This window comes from Theropithecus gelada, chromosome 12 (assembly GCF_003255815.1).
Source record: "Theropithecus gelada isolate Dixy chromosome 12, Tgel_1.0, whole genome shotgun sequence".
Taxonomy (NCBI): Eukaryota; Metazoa; Chordata; class Mammalia; order Primates; family Cercopithecidae; genus Theropithecus; species Theropithecus gelada.
Window position 1 is genome coordinate 5,028,016 of NC_037680.1, and position 23,735 is coordinate 5,051,750.

Consider the following 23,735-nt stretch of genomic DNA (forward strand, 5'->3'; position numbering starts at 1 on the left):
CTATGTAAAAGCATAGTCAATGAAAAAACAGTCTTTTTTTTAATGCAATCCTTAGTCTCCTAGTTCCACTCCCAGAATCAATTTCTATGGTCAATTTCTCCTGCATTCTTTCAGAAATAGTTTAAGCATTTAATGCATTAGAAATATTTAAATGTTTGCACATACAACTATGTATTCCTGTAGCACTCAGTAAGAGAATACAGTAATTTTATTCTGCACCTGGGTTTTATCTTAGAAGTATTTCCTAATTAGCACATATAAATCTACTTCATTTTTAAAAAATTGCTTAACATTTCATGTAAATAATGCATCTCAGTATGTTCTATCAACTTCTCACTGAGGGTCTTTTAGTTTCTTCCTGTACTTATGCCTCTGATACACAGAAAGATAGAAATGAAGCAAGATAGATGGAGACATAGATATATAAACATGTAAATATATCTAAATATGTATATATATACACAGACACATACATCCATAAACACACACAACTGCCTGAAGGGTGACTTCTAGCAAGTAGCATTTTTACTGCATCAAAGATTTTTATTTTTAATTTTGATGTATATTACCAAATCTTCCAAAGCGATTGTCATAATTTTTGCTTGTAATAGCAGTGCCTCAAGGTGTCTACTTTTCTTTAATTACATTCACAAGATAAACCTTTGCCTGGATCTACACAGTTGTCAAGAGTAGTAAAAAGGTAAAAAGTAGGTTTATTGTGTTTTAATTTAGTTTTTTATAAATTATAAGTGATCCTGGATTTGATCCGTTTGTATCTTAGGATGTCTGTGGAAGAACTCTACAATGGTTGGACATTAGATTTGAAATTTGAGAAGCAATAATACAATGGGATAAACTGGAGATCATTTTCAATTAATGGCCAGTCAATACAAATTATTTCACCAATGGAACACAGATAGTATTTTTACCTGGGAAGATATAAGAAGGGACAGCAAATGAGTATCTGTTAAGCTTTCCTAATTCAGTATGTTGGTTTAAGCATGCTGAGCTTTTTTATTTATTTCATTCAAAATGAGAATGACCTCTTGTTATTATATTGGAATCTGGCCTTAAATACCACGTTATAGCACTTGTCAAGAAGCCAGATGCCCTTTCCCAGTCTAAAAACCTGCTTTTCTTCCTGAAAAATACTTTGTGACACAAGAGATGTTGCTACAAAGCTATCCATTAAGCTTGAGTGATGTGGCAATGAAATTGTAGATAGTATCATTTTAAGAGGTTGTTCTTCAAGAAACACTGTAAACAGGGCCATGATTTAGAAACAAGAAAACTCAAGCATCAAAATACAGTAACAGCTGGTCGTTTGGAAGAAAAGGCATAGAGGCTAACTTTAAAATAACACCATTAATGCTCCTATCTGGAACGAGGCTGTTTTTAAACAAAATGGGATTGGGAAAGACTTGTTTTCTTTGTCTGGCAAAGGCCAGCATGTGTTTTTAGTTTTCAGAAATATTACATATCCTCAAAAAATTGGTGGTACAAATTTGCGAATTTCCGTGCTAGAAGAGGCTTTATACAGATTGCTTCTTTTGTAGATTAGAAAATGAGTGAGGTGAAATTACTAAAAATTCACATAGCAGATTAGAGGAAGAACTGAGATGAAACCAGCTACAATGACTCCTCGGCTGAGAATCTGAGATCACACAGCTGATCACACTGTGGTATAAGAAACGGCATAAAATTGTGGAAATTTTTAGTGTATAAAAACCAGCTATTTGGTTGCACTGCCTATACAATAGAAGACCTGATGGCAAATATATTTAAAGTATTAGTTATAAAGACAATATAAATTCAGCCTGCTAAATGTTTTATGACACAGTTTTCTACATATAAAACAAAGTCCACTATTTTTCCTCTAAACAATGGAATAACTCTTTTGCAGTCTGAATTATAGATATGTAAAGCCCAGTAATTTTATTTCCTTTCTTTCTGCTCTATTGTTTTGTTTTTCTCCATGTTGTCTTGTCCCCTCTGGGACACAGATGAAAGGAATGAAACTCAGTATGAAATGAGGCTCCGATCACACTTACCTTGAATATGCAGTGCAGCATGGGATGCTTCATATTCTTAATTCTGCAGGGCTGGTTGATGAGGCTTTAATTTTCAAATGATTAAGAGACTCGTGTCACTCAAGTACCTAGTAAGAAAAAATAGTATTTGAATGAAAAAAAATCGAAGCCATTTTAACTACTGAAGTATTTTGCATGATTGACAATGGATCAGCCAAAATAAATTGTAAAATGCAATAAATGTTATAGATTTGTCTCATTTTCATTTCTCTAAAATGTAAAATATAAGTTGATGAATTTGAATTTAAAATGCCTTCCCATTGTGTCTCTGTCTCTATGGCTTCCTCTCTACCCTTTTCTCAGTTGATATTCAATAAAGTTACCTAAATAAAAATTTGAAAGAGCTAAATCTGGCTAAAATCCTTTAAGGTCTTCACATTTAATTTGAGATTAATACCAAATTCCCAGGCACAGAAGGCAAGGACTCCAGAGGAGACCTTTTTCTTCCAGTCTGTCACAGAGACCCCAACACCTTACCTATTCCATTCCGTGCTGAGCCAGGTGCATTTCCTATAATGGTGCATTACTGTCTGTTATTTCATCTGCATGGAGGCAGGCCTACTTCACCTTTGTGATCGCATGGTTGTCTTTCAAGGCTCAGTGCTAGCACCATCTAATTTACGACACATCTCCCAGACACGCCAAATAAAATTTGTCTTTCTTTTCTACCTTAACCATATGCAGTGCGTATGTATAGTTCTCCCCTCACACACACCCCCTACACATCCCATTTTGAGGACTATGCGTCCTCAATACTAGTTGGATCTAGTGAGAACTGGTAATTATAGGGCCTCCACATAGAGAAAAGTGAACGCGGCTTCTCGCTCCTCCACTGACATGCTTGCAGCTTTTTCTGCTTGAACAATGCCCAATTCCCACTGGGCCCTCAATTTCCCTGAAATAGGTTTCAATAGCTTAATTTTCTCAGCTTTCGTGGGTGCCTCCTTGGCAGTTTCCTGGCATAATTTTTCAAACTTTCTCCTTCAAAGTCTACAAGTGAGTATTAAAGAATGAAACCTCAAGTGGAAAGTATAACCAAGGACTTCAGTTTTGAAAGTCATTCACTCCCGTTCTCTTCATTCTTTCCCTTCTCACCTTTTCATTCCTTCATTCTCTAGACACTCCCCTCCAGCCATGCATGCTTATCTAATTACGCTCGTGCTTAGAAATCCCAGAGGTTCATCTTGAAACAAACCAGTCATGGAGCCCTTACTGAGGAGTCCTCCCACTTAGGGAGAGTCACAAACACTTAATCCACCACTAGGCTAAAGTCAAGATAATGCCAGCCAGACCTTTGGACAAGGCAATTAGTTACAACAGGTCACACAGAGCCTGCATGTGGCACCACTCTCACCTGTCTCCCACACGAGGTTTTTCTTTAAAAACTGGTAAATTTTAAAATTTAAGACGATACTTAATACTACTACTTCGGGCAGGGCACGGTGACTCAGGCCTGTAATCCCAGCACTTTGGGAAGCTGAGGCACGCGGATCACGAGGTCAGGAGATGGAGACCATCCTGGCTCACACAGTGAAATCCTGTCTCTACTAAAAATACAAAACATTAGCCAGGTGTGGTGGCGGGTGCCTGTAGTCCCTGCTACTCAGGAGGCTGAGGCAGGAGAATGGTGTGAACCCAGGAGCTTGCAGTGAGCTGAGATCGTGGCACTGCACTCCAGCCTGGGCAACAGAGCTAGACTCCATCTTAAAAAACAAACAAACAAAAAAACAAAAAACCTACTACTTCGCTATCTTCTCGATTTGAGGACTCTGATTACAACTTGCTTTTCCTTCTCCCAATCCTTACCTCTTGTGTTCAGCTTTCCAGCTATGGGGAGCCTAACCTGGGTCTGGTTACAATTGGAGCAGAGATAAGATACAGAGAGATACAATTAAGTTCTTGTCCCTGTCTCTAATATTCCTACTATTTTTCTGTTTTATTAACTCAGTATATTTTCTACTTTAGTTTGATTTGTGTTTCTTTTATTACTAACAATGCTAAGAACTTCAGACCATATGTGGACTGTTAATATATTTACAATATTTCATTCCACACATTTATTTCTCTGCTTCTGGCTCTTCACTTTTCTAAGTCTAAAATTAGCTACTTAGTTTAAATGAACACAACTTTCTGAAATTAAGAGACTTAAAAGAACATTATCCTCGCCATAATAATGGTTATATCAAAGTGGATACGTTGAGTGGCAGAGTTCTAAAGGGGAGCTTGGGCACCTGTGATAAAATCACCATAATCTTATAAACTTGGAGACTTCCTTTGACATGGAAACAGACTGAGGTGGGCACTAAAAGTGCAAGCATTGTTATCCTAATATTGCTTTCTCTGGGCTACTGTAGAATCCACTCTGCTAAGCACATGCAATGAACGGGGAAGTCAGAGTCTCTGCAGCAAAACTTGGGCCTCTTGTCTCCAGTGAAAGCTTGTTAAAGATGACCTAACAGGGTGGTTGCCTCTCCATTCTATTTTTTAATGGGGCAATCTGAGACTACAAATTCTCAGATGATAGTCAGAGGAGCAAAGGGTCACTACAAGTTGTCAGCAGGTGCCAAAGGCAGCTGGAGAAAATCATCACCTGCTGCAACCCTTGGTCCTAATTAGCCTCCTCTTCATTAATTACATGCAGTCGCCCACAGCCCTGGGAGCCATGGAGCCATTTTGTTTTACGCTTAAGCTTGCAGAAAGCATTCTCCAGATCTTTTTAAAATATAGTCATGACGCCGTATGTCATGCAAAATAAAATTAAGCATGCCCTGGACAGCTTGTTTGCATTAGAATATGAGTGTCTTTCTAAACAAGATACATGTCCTGGAAAGCAATGAGTTTCCTACTAAATTTCAGTGACAGTAATTTCTACGATCTATTTCCCTGAGAAGTCAAGAGGAGGTCACGAGATGATGAATATGAAGATCCAGAAGGTGATAACCTTTCTTGATTAAGACTGTCCATTAAGGCCCAGTGGACTCTCATTGCCCAGACCCTGATCAAGACAGCCAACATACTTGAAATTAGCCAAGGTACAAATTAGAGCAAAAGCTCACACAGTTTTCTCATAAAGTGTGATGATTTTGCATGCTTAAAGTATATTTAGGTCTAGAATAAGTCTCCTAGATCATGTAATTCAAACTTTTGCTTTCCGAATGAGATAAGAGACGTGAGCATATTAAGTGCACACGACTGATTGAGAGCCAAGACAAAAAGTAAACAATTGAAAAACACTAGCTGCACCTTCTCAACCTTACTTTAAAAGCTTGCTCTGTTATTCCCTGCTCTCCTATAACTTTGTCTTTCCCTCTATGCCCAAGACTTTTCAGCCTTCGAATGTGTTGTTTTTTTAAAGAAAACCAACTTTGTTCTGTTTCCTCTTCTACTCCCTCGGTTCTGTCAATGCTGTGCTTACTGAATGCATGCTCTGCCCTCGCCTTCTCCCCCCTACCCCACACATAAATTCACTGTGTTCAGCCTTCTATCACATCTCTTCAGCATTACCCTGCATCAGTGATTGCAACTGCTAAAGTCCAATCACACCTCTATAAGATCTAGCTGGATCTCTACATGGCATTGGGAATGCTAACTGTAGCATCTGAAGACTTCCTTCTTCCTTGGTTTTCCAGAACCACTCTTCCTTGTGTCTTCTCTCTAAAAAGAAAATCCCCCTGCCAGCCCCTCCTCTGCTGCCTTGGGTACTGGTTTTTCCACATCCTGTTCTCAGTTTTTCTTCCCAACTTTCGTTGCATTCATGCATCCTGTTCCAGGCTTCAACAAACCCAGATTTGTCCCTGGAATCTGGAGGCCTCTAAGCAATTGTTAGTGTGTGGTCTCCATTTGGACAATACTCAGACACACACACCCCGCCCCCCACATAAAGTCCCTCAAACATCACACACAAAAACCAAATGTCATTGATTCCCTTACCTTTAAACTTCTTCACCTGTGTATCACCTTTGTTAAATGGCATCACTAATTTATGCAGTTACCTAGGAGACACTTATGGCAAGTATCTGTGACTTTCTCTTCCTCCCTTCACTTATTAGTCTGTTTCCTATTTGTTCTTTCAGTGAAGTATCTCCTAAATTTCCATTCCTCTCTCAAATCCTACCCCAACCTCAGCCCCTCATTCTGGAGTCCAATTACATCTCGTCCAAATTATCATTACTTCTTTATGATTTTCCTGTTATCATGGATCTTTCTCCAATCCACCAGCTCACTTACTAAGAAAAAATTATCTACCACAGGATGAAAAGAAAAAGGAAATGATATCATCTGCCTATCACCGTTGGTTGTAGGTTTGGGTTAGTCTCTCACATCCATATAAGACAGCTTTGTCTTGAATGTTGTCTCTGAACACTCCAGTTTCCTTTGTCTGGAAACACCAGCTTTTTCCTGAGCTTCCCTACAGGCAGTACTGGCCACCTACCTACGTACCTTGAGAACCATTCACAGAATTCTACCAGAACATTGACAGCATTGTTAGTGCTGGTCCTCATCCGTCTCCTTTTCTCAAGATACCTTACTCTTTGATGGCTCTGTGTATATTAATTTAAACACACTCGCTGTTCCTATTTCTTGGTACAAAATTAATTACATTATAGTTTTTTTTTTTTTTTTTTTAAGATGGAGCCCCACTCTTGTCACCCAGGCTGGAGTGCAGTGGTGCAACCTCGGCTCACTGCAACATTCGCCTCCAGGGTTCAAGCTATTCTCTTTCTTCAACCTCCCGAGTAGCTGGGCCTACAGGCGCCCACCCCCACCCCAAACTAATTGTTTTGTATTTTTAGTAGAGATGGGGTATCACCATATTACCCAGGCTAGTCTCACACTCCTGACCTTATAATCCACCCACTAGCGCCTACTCAAAGTTCTGGGATTACAGGTGTGAGCCACCGCAGGCCGCCACATTGCAGGTTTTAAAAAATTATTAAATGGATGGATGAATAATCATAGTATGTTCACAAATATAAATGTATTATGCACATACCTATGTATGCATATGTCACCTCTTGTGCACTAACTTACCTCATTTTAACCTAGTCTGTCTCTGCTCCGAAGCATCACTGACACCACTCCTGTGTGGGCTCTAACTTCAAACAGGAACCACCTGCAAGGCCTGGCCCTAGGGCCTGGCTAAGTCCTGCTTGTCTCCCACATTGGATATCAGCTTGGTACCCACAAGCATAACCTTCAAGTAGCATGACGCAGCAGTCCCCAAATCCTCCCCGGAAAACCTTTGACCAACGGACATGTGAACCTATGGCTAAAAGCATCCACGTTCTACCACACGGACCATCCGGACTCTCATCATGCAGCCGCTCTGAAGGTCTAGAGGATGAGAATGTGTCCGGAATTAGCAGATTCTTGGTCTCACCGGCTTCATTCCCTCGTGGCGAGTAGTACAGTTCTTAAAGATGGCGCATCCGGAGTTTGTTCTTTCAGATGTTCATGTGACTTTATTCCTGCTGGTGGGTTTATGGTCCGGCGGACTTGAGGAGTGAAGCTGCAGACCTTCACAGAGAGTGTTACAGCTCTTAAAAGCAGCACATCTGAAGTTTTCCCTTGTTTCCAGTGGGTTCAGTATGCTTACTGGCTTCAGGAGTACAAGCTGCACAACTTCACAGAGAGCTTTACAGCTCATAAAGGCGACGAAGCTGCACACTTTCAGAGTGAGTACCACGGCTCACAAAAAGCTACGTGAACCTAAAAACACCAGCAACCAAAGCATAAGAACCAAAACAACAACCACTACACAATCCAAAACACAACTCAAGCCTACTGCCCCTGCTGACTTGGCAGCCTGCTTTTATTCCCTTATCCAGCCCCACCCGCATCCTGCTGATTGGCCCATTTTACAGAGAGCTGATTGGCCCATTTTACAGAGAGTTGATTGGTCCATTTTACAGAGAGCTGATTGGTTCGTTTTGACAGGGTGCTGATTGGTCCATTTACAATTCTCTAGCTAAACATAAAAGTTCTCCAAGTCTTCACCAGATTAACTAGACACAGAGCACTGATTGGTGTGTTTACAAACCTTGAGGAGACACTGGGTGCTCATTGGTGTGTTTACAAACCTTGAGCTAGACACAGAGTGCTGATTGGTGTGTTTACAAACCTTTAGCTAGACATAAAGGTTCTCCAAGTCCCCACAAGATTAGCTAGATGCAGAGTGCGGATTGGTGCATCCGTGAACCCTGAGCTAGACAGAGTGCTGATTGGTGCATGTACAATCCTCCAGCTAGACATAAAAGTTCTCCAAGTCCCCACCAAACTCAAAAGCCCTGCTGGCTTTGCCTAGTGCCTGCCCTACAGGGGCCTCGAACAGAGCTGCCCGTGCCAGGCACCCTCACTTCTCAGCCCTTGGGCAGTTGAGGGGACCGGTGCCATGGAGCAGGGGCCGGCACCCGTCGGGGAGGCTCCAGCCGCAGGGGAGCCCACGGGCGCCGGGCACGGAGCACGGGGCCGCTCAGGCATGGCGGGCTGCAGGTCCCCAGCCCTGCCCCGCGGGGAGGCGGCTGAGGCCCGGCCAGAGTTGGAGGGCGGCGCTGGCGGGCCGACACTGCTGTGGGACCTGGCGCACCCTCCGCTGCTGCTGGCCTCCTTACTAGCCAGGCAGGCCGCTCTGAGTTGCCAGTGCGGGGCCCGCGCACACCCGGAACTCGCGATGGCCCGCAAGCGCCTTGCGCAGCCTGGGTTCCCGCCCGGGGCTCTCCCTCCACACTTCCCCGCAAGGAGAGGGAGCTGGCGCCAGCCTCTGCCAGCCCAGAGAGGGGTTCGTACAGTGCAGCGGCGGGCTGAAGGGCTCCTGAAGCGCGGCCAGAGCGGGCGCCTAGGCCGAGGAGGCGCCGAGAGCCAGTGAGGACCGCCAGCACGCTGTCACCTCTCAAGAACACTTACAGAGGTGACCACATCTTTCTCTCATACTCGTATCAGCCCCTGCCTCACCTTGCTTGCATCACTTCTCATCTCTCATTTCTGCTGCTGGGAATCAAATTCTCCATCAACAATCAGAACTAGGCCGTAATCTCAAACTCTGTTTTCTAGGGAATTGAGGTTGAAAGAGTGGCTAATGATAACAGGGAAATGCAATTGCAGATTTTTATTAGCTAAATCCTGTTTTTCTACAGTTTTCGAGAAAAAACATTTATATTTTTATTAAAAAATTTCAAGGGAACGTGTTAAACCTGAATGTATATGTGGATATAGATATGCAGTTAGGAGGTGATTTGATTCTCACCTCTGCCATTCATAAATTATTTTAAATGGCTAGTTTATTAATGTCAATAAACTTTGGGTTTTTTCTTCAATGAAATAGGGATGAAAATTATCCTTTCAAAGGATTGCTATGAGTCTAAAATGCAAAAAAATGGACAAAGCACCTGAAGTTCTGAACGTGCAATTCTCTTTCATTACCTCAAAATATATTACCGTAAAGGTTAACAATTATTCAATGGAGAAAAGCAAGCTATTGTCATTCATTAAAACCACAACTTTCAGTTACAGGAAATTAAAAATAGTCTGACACATTTAATGGCATGTCAAACTTGAATATTAATTTCCAGTGTTACTTTTGTTTTTTTCTTTAACGACTAAAATTTGCTGATGTTGATTTGATAGACGCTGAGGATTGCTCCCACCGGCATCACAGATGACTGTGAGTCTCCATTGTATTCCGTTAAGAGCACTTTTATTTTTCCAGTTTCCATTAGGTGGGATGCAATAATATTCAAAAAACACTCCTGTGCTAACAGATGAGAAAATAACCATCAAATCAATGGATAAGCAGAAAAGTGTCAGCCTCAGAGGGCCTAAAATGTTGATTCATCAACTAGTGTTCTAAAATTTGAATTCAGCATATGCAAGGAATTTGACAGCTGTCCATTTAAAATGTATGCAAAGATAAATGCACAGAAATCCAGTGCACTCATGTCCAGACCACCTATTTTTGCTCTAATATAATATACCTTCACCTTTAAAAATAATTGTTTAGTAGGAATTCCACCTATGATGAAGGGCTCTACTTTAAGAGTGCTCCTCCATAGAATTCATAAAAATGATACAGAAGGAAATAAATAGCAATTTCTTTCTTTGTGTTGCATTTTGAGTTGCGTGTGTGGTTCCCATGTGAATATCTGTGAAAATCCTTACCACGGCTGACTTAATTACTTGTCACAACATTTTTTAAATGGCCACTTTGATCCTCAAAAGCTAGGCATCAATAGCTCTCAATCTCCTTGAAGAACTTAACCGTTACAGAGTGTTTGGCTCCCAAAAGTTGATAATTGCATGTTTATGGCATGAGCGAATTAACAAGTATATCACAAACACTGCGTTGTGTTTGTGTGTGGGAGGGGGACGTGGTCTTCATTTGAGTCAGAAGTGACTTAAAGGCACTTAATAACACTTCTGAAAAATATGCCAGACAGCCTGTGTATCTCACGTGGTTAGTTGTCAATGGCAAATGCTTCTCTCCTAATAAGTCATAGCATGATCCTTTCCTGTCTCAGCCTTCTCAGTCATTTGGAGTCCTCCTTCTCAGTCATTTGCAGCTTTCTTGTCACTGTCTTGTCACTTCTTTCTTCAAAGGATCTCAAATTCACCCATTCTTTTATCACCCTGTCAGCTCTTTTACTCAGATCCTGCACTACTCTTATATATGGATACTGTGAGCTTTTCTTCCAAGCTTTATTTTTCTTCTTTGTAACTGACTCATTCCCTGGTGTTTCTTTAATCTTCTTTAAATGCCATTTTCTCATTTGTTACCTCCACTGAAGAACTTACACTGGTGTTGGCCCAGAATTTCAGACCTAAATTCCTCTAGCTTTACTTTTTTTCTGAATTTGCCAACTACGGAAAAGTATAAAGAGCAAAGTTTAAATCCCCCAGATTCCTATGATATCCCTCCTCTAGAGCCCATTCTCTCGGCGGTTTTCCATTTCCCTAGGATAAGTCAGATGCCTGTTCTCACACCCCAGCCCCATGCCAAAAGACTCCTGGAACGTGCCTTCCTGGTCAGTGAGTCGCAAGCTACAGTCAGAGGTGACCACGCCTTTCACTACACTAGACTGTTTTAACTTTAATGACCTTCTTTCTTTTGCTTATTCTGATATTTTTTTCAAGATGCTTTGTCCTTTTTTTTTTGCTCTATACTCTATGTACCTCATTAACTCCTACTTATCCATGAAGTCCTAGTGTTAGCTTCACCACGACCATTTTAGAGGGGTTATGGAAATATTTATCCTGAGTACTTCCCTAGTTGTTTTAAGGTAACATATTTCATAATACTTGCCTTTGTAATTGTCTAGCCATTTCTTGGAAACATTTTGGAAAGATCTCAGCAGAAAGATCTGTGTTTTGCTTATGATTGCATCCAGTCTTTTGCCATGGAAACAAGTCAACAAACCAGCCAAAGACTACGTTCATTGAAAGTGAAAACCATGTCTATCATTCTTCTCACTGTATCCCCAGTAGCTTTTACAGCATCCAGCTCATAGAAGGCACTTAATGAATGTGAGTTGAATCAATCAATCATGAATGATTGAATACAAATGTATTTCCTACACAGGTGCAATCACATAATATCATGTTGAGCTCAGTTTACTTAAGTTTGCATTTTATCATGAGTTGATAAAGCTTGCCATGAAAGCTCTTTAAAAAATCAGACATATCAATGTCATATTCAATGCAATAGACATAATTACTTTTAAAAATATTATTGAATGTCTTAGTTGCCCCTAAATTTTACTTTAATGAACTGTTTGGGGCATATGTTCTTATATGTATTTCTAATTTCAACTTTAGACTAGATCCCTGTTCCGGACATCATTAGATCAATGGCATACATTTTTTAACACTTTTAATTCTAATAATAAATGTTTTCCTAAAATTATTTTACAGTTTATACCTTAACAAACAGTACATACAATAATGTGGTTCACTACATCCTTTGAAATCTTGACTATTGAACTTTGAATAGTGTTCAAATAACACTTGCAATTTAAAAAATTGTTAAAAAATTTTCAAACATGCAAAAGAGAAATTGTGCAATGAATCTTCTTAGACCCAGCTTCAATAAAGACCAACTGCACTCATGGCAAATATTATTTTCTCTATATCTCCACTTATTCATTCTGCCCCTAGAATAACTATGAAGCAAATCCCAGGCATCATACCATTCACCTATTAATATGTAGCTATGTATTTCTAATAGATAAAAGCTCTTCTTATGAGCAAAACCACAATATTTTCTCACCAAAACAAAATTAACAATAATTTCTTACTATTATTAAATATTTACTGTTAAATTTGTGTGTTTACAGATGGACATGACTAATATTTCCTCATTTATGTTTTCAACAATGCAATCTTTTGTTGAAGATTTATTTGTTTCATATAATTCCTGGCAGTCAAAATTTCAAAGAGTGGATATTTGTGGTGGTATTTTATACATTCCCCTGTCTCTTAGTTTCTGCAAATAGGTAGCCAGAGTAACTAGTTAACTTAGGTACTCTGTAGGTACTATTGAAAATTCAGGAAACTCATAATGTATGTTTTTCTTTTTATTAGCAGTCATTGGCAATGGTCAGTGAAATCTGTTCGTTGATTTAGCATTGCAAGTTGCAATATTCAAACTTGAATATTTCTGTTTTACTTATTAGGTAGAATGCTTCTGTAAAAGTAACTTTTAATAAACTATTCAATTACTGTAAGTTATAGTTCAAGCTGGAAAATCTGGATAAATGCTTGCTTCTTTCCCTTTATTTGCCAAATTTCAAGAATAATGAGTGGCTTCCTTGGAACTCTTGAAAGATACCGAATAAAAGTCGCTTTCAAAGTGTCATCAGAAGGTTATGGACTTACATATCTAATGAGTGTAATCTAATGTTGTTATCTTAGCATAGATGTTCAACTCAACCTATAACTGGAAGTTAAAGTTCATTCAGGCTGGGTTCTGCGTCCTTTTGGTAGTAGTTTTTGATAGCTTCTTTCTGGCCTGGTTTGATAAGAGGTTCCAGCTTTATCTTGTACTTTTTCCTGCCCAGTGAGTAGTTTTTTTAATGAACTTTTTTGCGGTTTCAAAATATATAATCATATTTATATCATAAGCACATGTAGTTTCATATTCTTTTTTATTTTAATGCCTACAATTTTTTTTTAGTAAATTCAACAGCAAACATTTTTAACAAATATATTAAATATTAATAAAGGTGATGGCCATCTTTAGTTCCTGGCAAAAATCCTCTTTTGTTTTCTCTTTAATTAAAATACTGGTTATAGTCTGAAAAACTTTTGCTTTGATATTAAATTTGTTTTTCCTCTTAAAGTAATCCCAATATACCGCATCTTTCGTAATATTTATCTTCAATATTCTTCCCTTAAATGAGGCAGGTTTTTTCAATACTTAAATAACAAAAATACTCATTTCTGCTCTCATATTTTGTTCATGATGCTTTATCAGTTTTCTGATTGGGCCTCCCTGCCAGACCCACCCTCTCATTTAATTTTCATTTGTTCTTGAGTCTCCTGAGGAAACTGAGATATAATGTCTCTTTTCTGAATCATGCCAAGTAAACTCTTAAATTGTTAGCATTTGATCCTAGTGTATTTTGCTCCACTAAATCTGGGGTGGGAGGATGCTCGAATTGTCTTTCCATGTCATCTCTGTATCCTGGAACCTGGCATAGGGCCTAAAAGACAAGAGGTTGTCAGTAATCGCTTGTATAGTGGGTGATCACAAGCTTTGTGAGATCCTGTCCAATGATAATCTTCTGATTCTTTTCTCAACTGTCTGTAATTATAAAGATGATCAACTTTAGCACACACACAAATTTAGCAAGTTATTGATCCTTAGTTACTTCTTATTTGCTAACTTGTATTCACAATTTCTTATGCTCAAAAAAGGGTGAAAATACATTAGCTGAAGTAATGCTATCTTGGCTTGGCACAGTGGCTCACACCTGTAATCCCAGAAGTTGTGGAGGCCAAGGTGGGCAGATTCCTTGAGACCAGGAGTTCAAGACTAGCCTAATCAATATGACAAAACCCTGTCTCTACTAAAAGTATAAAACTTAGCCAGGTGTGGTGGTGCTTCCCTGTAATCCCAGCTACTCAGGAGGCTGAAGTGAGAGGATCACTTGAACCTGGGAGGCAGAGGCTTCAGTGAGCCTTGACTGTGACACTTCACTCCAGCCTGGGGGACAGAGCAAGACTCTGTCTCAAGAAAAATAAATAAATATTTTGTTTAAAAAAAGTAATGCTATCTCTTGTATCCTATAAACTCCAAAACCAAAAATAACACAATGAAAATACATTATTCATGCCCATAAAAAGCCCAAACACACATTGCTGCAGCTGGAGGTTTTTATAACAGATGGAGTTTAGCTTTATTGAGGGTAGACCTCAAACACTCTTCACGTGGAATTCTATTGGCTTGGGTTATTCGAATGACCACGGTGGCTGGCATGAAATTGACAAGCCCTAAATATTAGTGTAGCTTAGTGAAACTTTTGTTTTTTACTAAAGATTTATCACTGCTGTTTCCCATGTGGGTGTGGCTGAGCAAAGTGTTTCGAGCTGCATTTGTGCATGCTTGATACCTGCTCTTTTGATCCCAGTGATCTAGAGGGCATTTTCACTGGGGAGAGGATGCTTGCATGTGTTAACTTCCTAAGAGCTAATAAAAAGGCCAGTTCCAAACCTATCTGTTTATGGAGTTGTGCGGACCCATCTAGACGTTTTCAATTCTTGCTTTGAATAATTAAGCTACATTAACTGCATAAACACTTAAGTGTAAAAATGAAAATGTGAGAAAGAAATAATTATAAATAGTCATTTACAGTTCTGGAAATGCAGATAGCCATCTCTGCCTCTGTGAACAGCTGTGATGCCTCTCTTATCAACCTACCAAAACAAGGACCTACATATAGTACCTGCTCAAAAAGCATGCCTTGTTTTAACTAGTTAAGTTATTTAGAGCATATAATCCATAGAAAAGCATCAATTATTAAATGCAAAGTGTCAGGAACTTGAGGATTGAAGTAAGGAGAAGAAATTGATTCAGACTCATTTGGTCTTTAAAGTTGAATTGGCAGAGGTTTGGCTGAGAAGATTACTCATAATTAGAGTATGACTGATTTGGGATATGATATATAGGTCAGCGCTTTCAAAGGGATATACTCAAGGTATTATATTAGTATAAGGACAGAAATTTAGTTATTATATTTATTATACAAAATGGAAGATTAGTAGGAGGGTCTTAAGATTTTTTAGGAAAATTACATCGATTGAGGGGTAGCTATTGGAGTGTTTGTAGTTAAAATATGATTTCTGGGCTCTGACTGGTTTGTATTTTAGTCCCTCGTTTTTGGGATTTGGCAAGGGTATGTTTACCTAGGTTGATGGTAAAGTCAGAGATGGGGGTGGTCTGCGGATCTAATTGGAAATAGTTCTTGAAATTGAGTGTGGCAAGACCATACTAGCTAACACAGTTAAACCATGCCTGTACTAAAAATATAAAAAATTAGCCGGGTGTGGTGGCGGGTGCCTGTAGTCCCAGCTACTCGGGAAGCTGAGGCAGGAGAATGGTGTGAACCAGGGAGGCGGAGCTTGTGGTGAGCTGAGATCACGCCACTGCACTCCAGCCTGGGCGATGGAGCTAGACTCTGTCTCAAAAAAATAGAAAGAAAAAGAAATTGAGTGTGCATACGTACGTGCATGCATGCGTGTACGTACATGCGTATGTGAGTCTCTATTGATTAACTGTTATGTCCTTCAAGCATGAATGAATTAACATCTTTTGGCTATTATGCCAGCCTGGAATATTCAATATAAGCTCAGCTTCTACAATGATTGGTCAGGTATCAAATTAGAGTTCATTTGTAGTGGATTTGGCAGGGACCAGGCCTTCCATGATGATGAGTGACAGCATCCTCCAAAGTTAAAAATACCAAATGCGTGACAAACGGTGACTGGTTAATAGGGGTGGTAGTCATCAGTCCATCGAGATGTCTTATTTAAGGGAACGTGTGGGCAATCTTAGTTCTATGGCCCTGAAATAACCAGATGCCAATTATAGTTTCAGTATATTCACCCCCAAGTGTCATGGGCCCAGAGTGAGGAGGGTAGTACTCCCAAGCAGGATGATGATTTCTCGGAGGTTGGTAGATTAAGAGACCAAAAATTGGTAGGGGATATCCACATTGGACAGGGACTTCTTGACTAAAATGGGCTATGTCCGATGAATGAATGTATGCACTATGTAATATTAAGGATTTACAGTATGGTTCAATATCCGTCTGGATTAGGTTTTATTGTACAGTCAATAATAGATGTGTGATATTTGATTAAGAAATTCTTAATATGTGCTTCTATGTATGTGGACAAGGTTTGTAATGTAAAACTACATAGGAGTGTACTATGTAAGAATAAACAATTATAGTACTATTTATTATCCATGGGGACTAGCAGTAATGCACCAAGTACATGAAAGCACCAAATAGTGACTCAGTAGCCCAGGCTTCGTACATCTGTACACTTTGCAATTCCTTTATGGTCTAAGGTCCTCTGCTGGATCTCCTGCACCCAGGAAGCACATGAAGAGAGGATGAAGCAGGTGTGCCCTAGCCAAGAAGTAACCCTTATCATTCTGCTCACTTTCCCATTGGCCAAGAATCTGCTACCTGTGCTCAAGAAGATGCACAGTCCTCTGGGAAATAAGGTTCATGGCTATGCAGTCTCTTCTCAGAAACCATGCTTTTCAATGGAAAAGGAGCAGGTGTGTTTTGGGGTCAGATAGCCATCTCTGCCTCTGTGAACAGCTGTGATACTTCTCTTATCAACCTACCAAAATGAGGACCTACATATAGTACAAGCTCAAAAAGCATACTTTGTTTTAACTAAGTTATTTAGAGCATATAATCCATAGAAAAGCATCAATTATTACTTCCAACTATGTGGTCAGTTTTGGAATAAGTGCGATGTGGTGTTGAGAAAATGTATATTCTGTTGATTTGGGGTGGAGAATTCTGTAGATGTCTATTAGGTCTGCTTGGTGCAGAGTTAAGTTCAATTCCCGGATATCCTTTTTAACTTTCTGTCTCGTTGATCTGTCTAATGTTGACAGTGGGGTGTTAAAGTCTCCCATTATTATTCTATGGGAGTCTAAGTCTCTTTGTAAGTCTCTAAGGACTTGCTTTATGAATCTGGGTGCTCCTGTATTGGGTGCATATATATTTAGGATAGTTAACTCTTCCTGATGAATTGATCCCTTTACCATTATGTAATGGCCGCCTTTGTCTCTTTTGATCTTTGATGGTTTAAAGTCTGTTTTATCAGAGACTAGGAATGCAACCCCTGCTTTTTTTTGTTTTCCATTTGCTTGGTAGATCTTCCTCCATCCCTTTATTTTGAGCCTATGTGTGTCTCTGCATGTGAGATGGGTCTCCTGAATATAGCAAACTGATGGGTCTTGACTCTTTATCCAGTTTGCCAGTCTGTGTCTTTTAATTGGACCATTTAGTCCATTTACATTTAAGGTTAATATTGTTATGTGTGAACTTGATCCTGTCATTATGATATTAGCTGGTTATTTTGTTCATTAGTTGATGCAGTTTCTTCCTAGCATCAATGGTCTTTACATTTTGGCATGTTTTTACAGTGGCTGGTACCGGTTGTTCCTTTCCATGTTTAGTGCTTCCTTCAGGATCTCTTGTAGGGCAGGCCTGATGGTGACAAAATCTCTAAGCATTTGCTTATCTGTAAAGAATTTTATTTCTCCTTCACTTATGAAACTTAGTTTGGCTGGATATGAAATTCTGGGTTGAAAATTCTTTCTTTAAGAATGTTGAATATTGACCCCCACTCTCTTCTGGCTTGTAGAGTTTCTGCCGAGAGATCTGCGTTAGTCTGATGGGCTTCCCTTTGTGTGTAACCCGACCTTTCTGTCTGGCTGTCCTTAACATTTTTTCCTTCATTTCAACTTTGGTGAATCTGACAATTATGTGTCTTGGAGTTGCTCTTCTCGAGGAGTATCTTTGTGGCATTCTGTGTATTTCTGAATTTGAATGTTGGCCTGCCTTACTAGGTTGGGGAAGTTCTCCTGGATGATATCCTGCAGAGTGTTTTCCAACTTGGTTCCATTTTCCCCGCCACTTTCAGGCACACCAATCAGACATAGATTTGGTCTTTTCACGTAATCTTATATTTCTTGGAGGCTTTGTTCATTTCTTTTTACTCTTTTTTCTCTAGACTTCTCTTCTTGCTTCATTTCATTCATTTGATCTTCAATTACTGATACTCTTTCTTCCAGTTGATCACGTTGGTTACTGAAGCTCATGCATTTGTCACGTAGTTCTTGTGTCATGGTTTTCATCTCTATCAGTTTGTTTATGGTCTTCTCTACATTGATTATTCTAGTTATCAATTATTCCATTCCTTTTTCAAGGTTTTTGGTTTCTTTGCGCTGGGTATGTAGTTCCTCCTTTAGCTCTGAGAAATTTGATGGACTGAAGCCTTCTTCTCTCAACTCGTCAAAGTCATTCTCTGTCCAGCTTTGTTCCATTGCTGGTGATGAGCTGCATTCCTTTGGAGGGGGAGATGCATTCTGATTTTTTGAATTTCCAGCTTTTCTGCACTGCTTTTTCCCCATCTTTGTGGTTTTATCTGCCTTTGGTCTTTGATGATAGTGACGTACTAATGGGGTTTTGGTGTGGGTGTCTTTTCTGTTTGTTAGTTTTCCTTGTAACAGTCAGGACCCTCAGCTGCAGGTCTTTTGGAGTTTGCTTCAGGTCTACTCCAGACCCTGTTTGCCTGGGTATCAGCAGCGGAGGCTGCAGAAGATAGAATATTGCTGAGCAGCGAGTGTTGCTGTCTGATTCTTGCTCTGGAAGCTTCATTTCAGAGGTGTACCCAGCCGTGTGAGGTGTGAGGTGTTGGTCTGCACCTAGTGAGGGATGTCTCCCAGTTAGGCCACTCAGGGGTCAGGGACCCACTTGAGCAGGCAGTCTGTCAGTTCTCAGATCTCAACCTCCGTGCTGGGAGAACCGCTGATCTCTTCAAAACTGTCAGACAGGGACATTAACATCTGCAGAGGTTTCTGCTGCTTTTTGTTTAGCTATACCCTGTCCCCGGAGGTGGAGTCTACAGAGGCAGGCCAGCCTCCTTGAGCTGCAGTGGGCTCCACCCAATTCAAGCTTCCTGATGGGGGGTTTTGTTTACCTACTTAAGCCTCAGCAATGGCGGCACCCCTCCCCAGCCTGGCTGCCGCCTTGCAGTTAGATCTCAGACTGCTGTGCTAGCAAAGAGGGAGGCTCCGTGGGCATGGGACCCTCCAGGCCAGGTGTGGGATATAATATCATGGTGTGCTGTTTGCTAAGACCCTTGGTAAAGCACAGTATTAGTGTGGGAGTTACCCGATTTTCCAGGTGTTGTGTGTCTCAGTTTCCCTTGGCTAGGAAAAGGGATTCCCTTCCCCCTTGCACTTCCCTCGCCTCGCCCTGCTTCAGCTCTTGCTGGTTGGGCTGCACCCGCTGACCAGCACCGACTGTCTGACATGCCCCAGATGAACCCGATACCTCAGTTGAAAACGCAGAGATCACCCGTCTTCTGTGTCGCTCATGCTGGGAGCTGGAGGCTGTAGCTGTTCCTATTCGGCCATCTTGGGCGCCACTCTATTTTCAGAAAAGCATCAATTATTAAATGCAAAGTGTCAGGAACTTGGGTATTGAAGTATGGAAAATAAATTGATTCAGATTCATTTGGTCTTTAAAGTTGAATTGGCAGAGGTTTGGCTGAGAAGATTGATTCAGTTTCATTTGGTATCCACAAATAGCATTTGTGTGTATAAGAAGATTCAGAGACCTAACTTATAAGTTTTTTATACATACAAATGATGGACTATTTATATAGCCATGGTTTGTTTGTGTTAGCTATGCATTCCATCTATATATTCACGTAAAATATAAACAACGAATACATATATTCATCAATTGGGTTTACAAAGACAGACATACAAAGATTGTCTTCTCACCATACTGTAGTTTTAATGGCAAACATAATAATAATCTCTATGTCCTCAAATAGACTATCATTTGCATAAATTATAATCCAGACAAAAAAGTAAATATTATACAGATATTAAATATTTTGTCCCTGTGCAAACTATTTGATATGTAAACTATTTTCAATATATTCTTATAGGAACAGATCTTAAAATATGATGTATAGTGTAATTTTATTTTTTAAAAACATGTATAGTGTATTAGTTTTCTGTTGATTGATAATGTATTACAATTTTATCATCTTAAAATACTACCCACTTATTATATAATAACTATTTAGATCAGAAGTCTACCACAACATATTCAGATTCTCTATTCAGGGTCTCGCAAGGCCAAAATCAAGGTGCTGGAAGGCTGCAGACCTGCATTTCTTTCTGCAGGCCCTGAAGAAGAAGTACCTTTAAACTCAACTTGTTGGCAAAATCCAGTTCATTGTAGTGGTAGGATTGAGGTCTCTGTTGCCCTGACACATGGATCCCTCCCTCTTCAAGCCTGCAAAGGCAAATGGAACCCTTCGGGCTTCTTAAACCACACTCTCACTTAACTCTCTGAGTTACTCCTTCCTTTTTTTTTTTTTTTTTTTGAGATGGAGTCTCGCTCTGTCGCCCAGGCTGGAGTGCTGTGGCCGGATCTCAGCTCACTGCAAGCTCCGCCTCCCGGGTTCACGCCATTCTCCGGCCTCAGCCTCCCGAGTAGCTGGGACTACAGGCGCTGCCACCTCGCCCGGCTATTTTTTGTATTTCTTAGTAGAGACGGGGTTTCACCGTGTTAGCCAGGAAGGTCTCGATCTCCTGACCTCGTGATCCGCCCATCTCGGCCTCCCAAAGTGCTGGGATTACAGGTTTGAGCCACCGCGCCCGGCCTACTCCTCCTTTTAGACAGGGTTTTGCTCTGTTAGAGGGTCTTGCCTCTGGCTGGAGTGCAGTGGCATTATGGCATAATCACAGTGGCACAGTCACAGTTCACTGCAGCCTTGGTCTCCTGGACTCAAGTGAGTAGCTGAGATCACAGGCATGTGCCAGTGCACCCAGCTAATTTTTAAGTATTTTTTGTATATATGGGGTGTTGGTATGTTTCTCAGTTTCTCAGGCTGCTCTCAAACTCCTGAGCTCGAGGAATCATCTTGCCTTGGCTTCCCAAAGTGCTGGGCTCTGCTGCTTTTAAAGGCTCATGTGATTACATGGGGCCTCCCGAGAGAACTCTGAAAAATCTTCCTATTTTAAGGTCAACTCTCCTTAACTACATCCTCAAAGTTCTCTTTTCCACTTTTGGGGTGACATATTCACAGTCATACGTTTTTGGCTGTGGAGTCTTTTTGGGAGCCATAATTCTGCCTACCACACACATATTATCGTCAACAGCCAAAACAATATACAACATGAAGTTTATTACTTTAGTAGAATAGTGGTATTACTGGTGATTCTTTTTTGTCTGTTTCTTTTGTTTTTCATTCAAGGGAACATGTTATATGTGGGTGTTTTAGAAGAAATATCAGAAGAAATTATAGCAGGCATTATTTATGTTTAGCAGAAGAAGATTTTTCGATCTTGACAACTACCCTGGATACGGCGTTGCTGACTTTGTAGTTTGAGTCTAAACACATGCTTTCTGAGTACTTTTCTAATTTTATTCCCCTGGAGTCCGAGTGTGGGACAAGGCCTGCCTCTCAGGAGCTCACGTGAATGGGTTGTCAAGAACTGGTGTGAAATGGGCTGTGACAGAACAGGTCTAATGATATGAATGTCCAAAGCCCTAGGTTTATACATGGGCTTGTCACAAACATGTAATGAGACAGGTATCTCTGCAGGCAATCAGATGTGTCCAGGCCATGTAATGAGATATTGGGCTGGAAAGCTGTAATGAGGTGCTTGACTGGAACTGTAATAGGATCGCTTGCTGGGATTATATAATTAGTCATTTAACTTGGTGTATACAATGAGGGGTGTGACTAGGAGCATAATTAGTTTGGAGGTTGGGAGAGAGTTATGTCCTGTGTGACTGCACTGCAAAAAGGTAGTCAGGTAAGACTTTTGGCAACACATGTGCATTTGGGATGATGTGCACACTGCAAGGGAAGTGAGTCACACAACCAGTGTTCTACTGGGATAGGAAGGTGGTATGGTCTCCTAGCAGTATGTGGCCATTCACTGGATGGAAAGAAATGCAGCATGAGGCTACAGAAATAGATGTAGTTATGGCAGAGGGTAGAGGATAGACTCTGGGTACAGGTTTTCCAGGCTAAAATCCCTGTTCTATGATACCACAACCACCACAGGCAACTCACTTACACTATCCCTGCTTTTATTTATCTGTAAACTCAGGATAGCAGTAGTAATTGTCCCTTAGGGCTGTTAGGAAAATTGCCTGAGTCAATCTATAGAGCATGTTTCATCAGTGTCTGGCATATAGGTAAGTGTTCTCTCTACATGTTAGCATTTATGTTATGTCGGGGCTGGAAGAGCGTTGATATATTTAATCTTTATGATAACTCAGCAGGGAAACAAAGACTTGGAGGGAATTAGTTACTTGTTCCAAATCACACAATGAGAGGCTGGCAGGAAAGAGATCTAACAGGTGATAGTGAAAGGTTTCTGATTTGGAAAGTATAACGTCCCATACTGAAAGAGAAGACAGGAAGCTTGTGACCCAGCTTCTTTGGGAAGCTACAAGACAAGAAGTCGAATAAGCCATACATGAATCGGATACAGCAACTGGAATTCAGATATCTGCTCCTGATACTGGGATGTGCATGCCACCCTGGCCCACACTTGGGCAGTTTCTTTATCTGTATGGTAGGGAATGATATCCCTATAGGTGACTTTAAAATTTCAAAGTGAAAAAATATATTAAAGGGCTTGGAATAGCGTTTGTTACATGATACTTTTTGCTTAGGATATTTGACTGCGAGTAACAGAAAATAGGATCAAAAGTAACTGAAGTGGTTGAATTGTTATCAGTAAACCAGAAATCTGAGTGTCCCTGAGCAAACCAGGGACAATGTGGCATTACACTCGTGTCTTTAAAGACTCAAGAGATTTCCATTTTTCTTACCTGCTGTGCTTATATAGAGTAGTCTCTGCACTAGTCACTACATGTTACCCATGCCACTGAGCGTCGTATCTGGTGTGCATAAAGACAAAAGAGGGAAGAATACAATTTGAAGGGCACAGGGCCAGCTATACCTATCAGTTAGTCTGCATCATTGCAAAAACTTCTTCAAGTTCCAACCTATGATTTCTGAATACTTCTCATTAGCTGCATGGGAGGCTGAAAAAGTGAGTTTGTTAGCTTTCTAATATACATATACTGGTGTCTTAATGGCTTTCTTTTGGATTGTTAGATGGTCTTTATTTGTAAGGGTATTACCTTTTCTATCATTTCATCTATCAACATTGAGATATGCCTTAATGACAGAGTAATTGGCTTGCCATTAGAAAACTGTGGTAAATTAACAAAACCCTCATGAAAAAAATCATGGTGAATACAGTGGAACTGCTATCCTACATGATAATCACATTGCTGTGACCTTTCATAGGTCAGGCTACAAATAGAACAAACACTGCTTTTTCCAAAGCATATTTGA